The sequence below is a fragment of the Pelobates fuscus genome, chromosome 5, assembly GCF_036172605.1.
Source record: "Pelobates fuscus isolate aPelFus1 chromosome 5, aPelFus1.pri, whole genome shotgun sequence".
Classification (NCBI taxonomy): domain Eukaryota; kingdom Metazoa; phylum Chordata; class Amphibia; order Anura; family Pelobatidae; genus Pelobates; species Pelobates fuscus.
This window is the reverse complement of record NC_086321.1, coordinates 66,937,497-66,944,073: the sequence shown is the minus strand read 5'-3', so window position 1 is coordinate 66,944,073 and position 6,577 is coordinate 66,937,497.

Here is a 6,577-nt window from a genome sequence, read left to right as displayed (position 1 = left end):
AAGGTAATACCTGTTTGTGGCATTATGATAATGAGATTGAGGAAATATTACCGCTACATAACTAACATAATGATATCCGTATACTAGGTGCCTATAAATGTACTACCCAGAACCTAAAACAAGACATATTCTTAAACCAAAATCTATAAATGTTTTCAATGAGATGCCCAAACGAGGTGCTGAATTACCCTGTGGCAGGTTGCCCATTACAGGGCATATGAACATACGTTGTAAAGGCATAGTAATGCCAGGAGTAGGAAATACGCGTACAGTATACCGATTTGTATCCCGAGTTTCTGGGTGGCTGTGCGGGCTGTATTGGGATTAATGCTGGTGAAGGTAGGATGTGAATCGGAGAATGGTTGTGGAGTTTGTGTATGTAGCTAAGACATGTTGGTGATGAGATGGTAGAGAACCCGATAGTTATGAATAATCATCTAGTTTATGAAATGGTGAAAAGAACAGAAACTGTATATAAACACTTATAAAACATCATATAATACATATGCACTGATCTCAATAAAACGAGGTGTTGAAAGACAGAATCCAAATAGGCACAGAGGCCTCTGGAATGCCACCGTGGCTGAACAGACTAGCGCCCGTGATGGCCGTACATAATACATAGGAAAAGACAGGAGATATAAGACTTAAAAAGACCTACACCTGGAATGCTTAGGAGGATGATAAATACTTCTGCATACACAGCTGGCATGAAAGATTAGATTTGAAAGCAACAGGAAATGCTAGAATATTTCAGTAATATTACCTTCAGATATAAAACTTCATTGCTTAAAGGGAAACTCCAGTGCCAGAAAAACGATCCGTTTTTCTGGCACTGGAGGGTCCCTCTCCCTCCCACCCACCAATCCCCGGTTACTGAAGGGGTGAAAACCCCTTCAGTCACTTACCTGGGACAGCTGCGATGTCCCTCGCCGCTGTCTCCGCCTCCGCGGCGCTCCTCCTTGTGATTGCGTTGGCCGGTGGGCGAGACTGATCTCGCGCATGCGCATTACGTATCCCCATAGGAAAGCATTGAAAAATCATTTCAATGCTTTCCTATGGGGTTTTGAGCGACGCTGGAGGTCCTCACACAGCGTGAGGACGTCCAGCGACGCTCTAGCACAGGTTTCCTGTGCTAGAACCCAGGAAGTGACCTCTAGTGGCTGGCTAGAGGTGGAGTTAACCCTGCAATGTAATTATTGCAGTTTATGAAAAACTGCAATAATTACACTTGCAGGGCTGAGGGGTAGTGGGAGTTGGCACCCAGACCACTCCAATGAGCAGAAGTGGTCTGGGTGCCTGGAGTGTCCCTTTAAACTGAACATGACTGAGTGATGTTCCCAATGCATGTAGACCGTACAAAGAAAGTCTGGGTGGTGTTAGAAAGTGAGAGAATGCAAAAGCAGCAGAAAAGAGAACTGCAGGTTTAGCTAGCTGTTTAAGATTATACCCCAATGAAAATCACATAATTAAATGCATGTAAGCTGTCCCTTGGGGCATATCTACTAAACAGTGAATTACCGAACAATGTTGGCCCAATGAGTACCTGAATATCCAGAGGGCAGACATGCATATGATACAGTTTTATGAATTTAAGGCCATTTAGTAAGAAGATTTAAGACACTTGGAAGATATTCCCCTTTACAGAAAATAAGGAATTTTACATTTATGTGTACAGAGAATGTATATACAAGTTTATATTTTATTTCCTTTACTACATGTATAGGCCCAAGTTTGGGCCTGACATAAATTTAGACAGTCAGTTGCAACACGTAGTCACATAATTACTAAACAATGAAGGCTCAAAAAGTGCATGAATACCCAAGACAGACAAAGAAATCTTAAGATGCAGAGTGGCTAACTAAAATGCATATGATAAAAGTCTGTATGGCCTAGTTTTAGGCATGCTATGTACGATTGAAATAGGATGAATTTGCATCACTAGTAAAATTTGCCATATCCGAATGGCTGAAGAAACCAACTTACGGTTTTGTTGAAAAAACAGTTATAGAAGCCGTGACTGGGCTGGACGTGGCATTGCCCCATGAGCTTCTAGTGAGGCGGCTATTTACTAGAGTGAGGTAAAACAAATACTTGCGTGGACCACACTGGGCCAAGACAGGCTTTTTTGGAGTTTAGGCAGTTTGTGTTGATGACCTTTGAACTGGAAGTAAATGGTTCTGTACTGAACCAGACAGTCTCATTAGCCTGCATCTCGTCAGACTAATGACTAAAACACATAAAATACATAGCCCATGATCTGGGTGAACAACATATCCAAAAATCACCCAGATCGGTTCAGGAATTTCCTGGAAGTCATAGTTTTGACCGACCGTGCACATGGTACCTATGCCCAAAACAGTTCCAGGGAAATCAGTCTTTTACAGGTATCCCTGCAGGGCTCATAGTCTGTGGGAAGGAGGCTGGCAAACTTCCTCTGTGCTTTCAGGAGGGTGGCCAATATGCCTTGCATCCCATCGTTGTTATAGCCAGACATTAGCCTTAATGTAGGGGTAAACCAGAACTGCTTTATTGAATACACCATATGTAATTATACATGTGGATTCACCTGCATGCAAGCAAATACAACTCAACACAACACAGTTCCGTGTTGCCACTCTGTCTGGCTGGTAATACAATCAGTCCAGAGTTATTTCCCCCTGCTGTGTCCTTCTCAGTCAGGGTTCCATGGAATCCAGGACCCTAAACTCACTTTCCCAACATTGCATCCCTCCAAACCAGACATCCCTGGATAGCTCCTGGATCGGAGGTACCCAGCCCAAGCGACAATACTTTAAAGTTCCACAGGGTCATGGCTATCCGACATCCATGCGGTGCCATGTTTGCTTCCGGTCTCGTTTTGAGGGATTTCCCGAATCTTTAAGAAGATAGCGCCCCGATCTCCTGGGAAGCCACAGATGGTGGTCGTGGGGCCAAGTGATACCCGATCAAAGATTCACCAGTTTGTGGCACTGTTTCAATATAGTGAATAGTTACATAGATATGCAGAGTACCTCCTGGTCAGGTGATTGGTGTGTGAATGGACCCTAGGGATTTCCAGACTTCACCCAGCTCCTGTTGTTGGGTTAAACTTGGGGGGACATTTAATAAATGAACCGCATTGGTGTCATTCAAACAACCGGTCTTGTTACTTCCTGGTTGTTAAGCTCTGTGATGTTAAACTCAAGTGGCGAAAAAATGCTCACAGCACAGAAAGCCTGGGCTGAGGAAGTGACAGGGTTGAGAAGGCTTCAGAAAGGAGACCTGCAGCTTGTACAAGCTATTTTAAAATATACTCCCAATAAAAAAATGCATAATTAAATGCAATCATGTTTTTATTCTACTAAACAGAGATTTTTATTTTTTCAATTTGGGAAGTGGAGTGTCCCTTTGATAATAACTAGCTATCCAATTAATGATGAATATCCTTTGGATTTAGTAGGTGTTTTGGTGCAAAAATGGTATGTGTGAGGAATGGCTCAATCCTAGTGGGGAGTCCCATTACCCCCACCTGCAGTGGTGTATCCTGGTTTTGTGCTGCCCTAGGCAGAACAAAACTCAGGCGCCGCGCGCCCCCCCCACCCAAACCTTTACCCCGCCCCGCGTTCTAAATACACACACACACATTCACTGACAGATACGCATACACTAGCTAACAGAAACACACACTCGCTAACAGAAAAACACACACTAACAGACAAACTCACACTCAGTAACAGACACACACTAACAGACACACACTAACAGACACACACTCACTCACTAGCAGACACAAACTAGCAGACACACACACTCACAGGCAAACACACACACAGTCAGACACACACTAACAGACACACACAGTCAGACACACACTCACAGGCAAACACACTAACAGACACACACACTAACAGACACCCACACTAACAGACACACACACACTAACAGACACTCACACTCACTAACAGACACACACACACACACTCACTAACAGACACACACACACTCACTAACAGACACACACTCACTCACAGACACACACTCACTAACAGACACACACACACTCACTAACAGACACTCACACTCACTCACATTAACACTTTTTTTTTTTTCACTTTAACCCCCCCCCCCAGCCTCCTTACCTTTGGGAATGCTGGGGGGGTTCATCTTTCTCCCTGGTGGTCCAGTGGCTGCTGGGCGGTCGGGCGGCGCTGCTGGGCGGCCGGCGAGGGAGCACTTCCTCTGAGCTGTCTGCTCAGCTCCCTCGCGCGCCGCACAGTGAGGCTGGGAGGCGGAGCCGGAATATGACGTCATATTCCGGCTCCCAGCCTCACTCTGCGGCGCACGAGGGAGCTGAGCAGACAGCTCAGAGGAAGTGCTCCCTCGCCAGCCGCCCAGCCGCGCCGCCCGACCGCCCAGCAGCAGCCCAGCATGTCTGTTAGCCGCAAGGCTAACAAGACATTTGCCTTGGGCATTTGGGGGGCGGCTTTTTTGCCGCCCCCTGGAAAATGCCGCCCAAGGCAAATGCCTTGTTTGCCTCGTGGCTAATACGCCCTTGCCCACCTGCACAGGTTGTTAAAGATTTTGAGAGATCCAAGCTAGTTTACTATATTTATTTACATGAATTACTAATTTTAGGCCAACTCCCTGGTTTTGCACCCCTCCGTCACAGGTGCCTCATTGCAGGTCCCTATATAACATTGCACTGCAGAGAGTCCCATGATGGTAGATTTCCCAAGTAAGTGGATTAATCTCATAAGATCAGGCATTAGGGTGCTAGAGCAGCACCTGCCAAAACTGAGTACATTGATGATGTGACAGGCTTATGCAATGTATGATACACTGTAACTAAACCTTCATTACTTTCATTAAGGGGTTTTTAAAAAAAAAAAAAATGTGTTTGCACTGGATTCAGGGATCCCCTGGACCTACTTTGGAATACACTTATTTGCAGCACAAGGGAACTCAGAAGGAGCTCAGATTTCTTTCTAACTTCGGTCACCCCAAGGACATTGTTGATTCTCCAAAACTGGCAAATAATTGACCAGGGAGGTTTGCCTCCTGCGCTTGAATTCTGACGCTGGCAACCAAGCCAGTGTGCCGACGTCACTGACCAGATTTGCCCTGCTTAGGGATGCATCCCAAGCAGGGCAAATCAAAGAACAGAGTCGGCATTGCAGGACGGCCAAGAGGGAAGTGTTACATGAAGAGTAACGCCCACAAAGCAGCGCTGGAACAGAGGAAAAAATTTGTAAATCTTTATTTTTTACATTTAATACACTGCGTATCTCTATGATATATGGTGTGTATATAGATGATGTATTCAATATAGATGGAAGCGATTTAAGGTAAATCAATTTTTTAAATTACAGGTTCACTTTAAGGGAAACAGATTTTTGATAAAACTATATTTACATGATTCAATTAGGAGAAGCACGAACTAGAATAGATGCTTGTCTGGATCATGTCATAACTAATAATGGTGACCTATTTTCAAATATTAAAGGATCACTATAGTGTCAGGAAAACAAACTTGTTTTCCTGACACTTTATAATCCTTGGGGGACCCTCACCCTCAGGGTCCCCTTCCCGCTGGGCTGAAGGGGTTAAAACCCCTTCAGCCACTTGCCTTAATCCAGCGCCAGGCTCCCTCGACGCTGGTGAACTCTCCTTCCCCGCCGACATCAGCTCCAGAGTGGAGCGGTATGCACGGCAAGAGCCACGCGTGCATTCTAACAGTCCATAGGAAAGCATTTCTCAATGCTTTCCTATGGACGTTCTGCACGCTGGATGCAAATTTCTTTAGCGGCTGTCATGAAACTGCTATGATTACATGTGAAGGGTTAAAACCTGAGGGACATTGCACCCAGACCACTTCATCGAGCTTTAAAGACAGAGAGCACTAGGGAAATAGACACCACAATATTATATTTTTTTTAGATTAAAGGGACACTATAGTCACCAGAACAACTACAGCACTTTGTGCAGCACTTCCATTCAGTGTCTCCACCATGTGCACGGGTGCTGGGTGCACTCTTGACTTCAGGCGTTAAGCTGTTTTCGAACTGTTTAACCCTAAAGTGAGCCTCCAGCATCCTCCGGTCCCCCCAGGCAGCATTCAGCTCCTGACTCTTTTTCAGTAAGCACGGAGGTAGGTGTGCCGCTGATGCTCTCAGCCAATCAGTGACTCCACATTCATAAAACTGTCTTGAAAAGAAACATACCTGAGATTCAGGAGCCGGATGCTGCCTGGAGTGAACTGAGGCTCATCACTGGAAGTTCACTTTGGGGATAAACCATTCGAGAACGGTTTAACCCCTAACGGTAAGAGTCTGCGCAGGATCTCCTGGCACCATAAAACCACTAAATTTAGATGAAATTGATTTGGTGCATGGAGTGCCAGTTTAAGGGTTACTTCATAAATTATAACCACAGCCCTCTATAGTGGTTACAATGTGAGGAGTACCCAAGCCCAGTTTATTGATAATGGGGCAAACAGTTTTGCCAGGCACTGAGGGTCCTCTATGACCGTTGACTGACATGGATGGCCAAACCCATTGGTTGAGTGTCTCTACCAGCCAATTAATGCAACTATGTG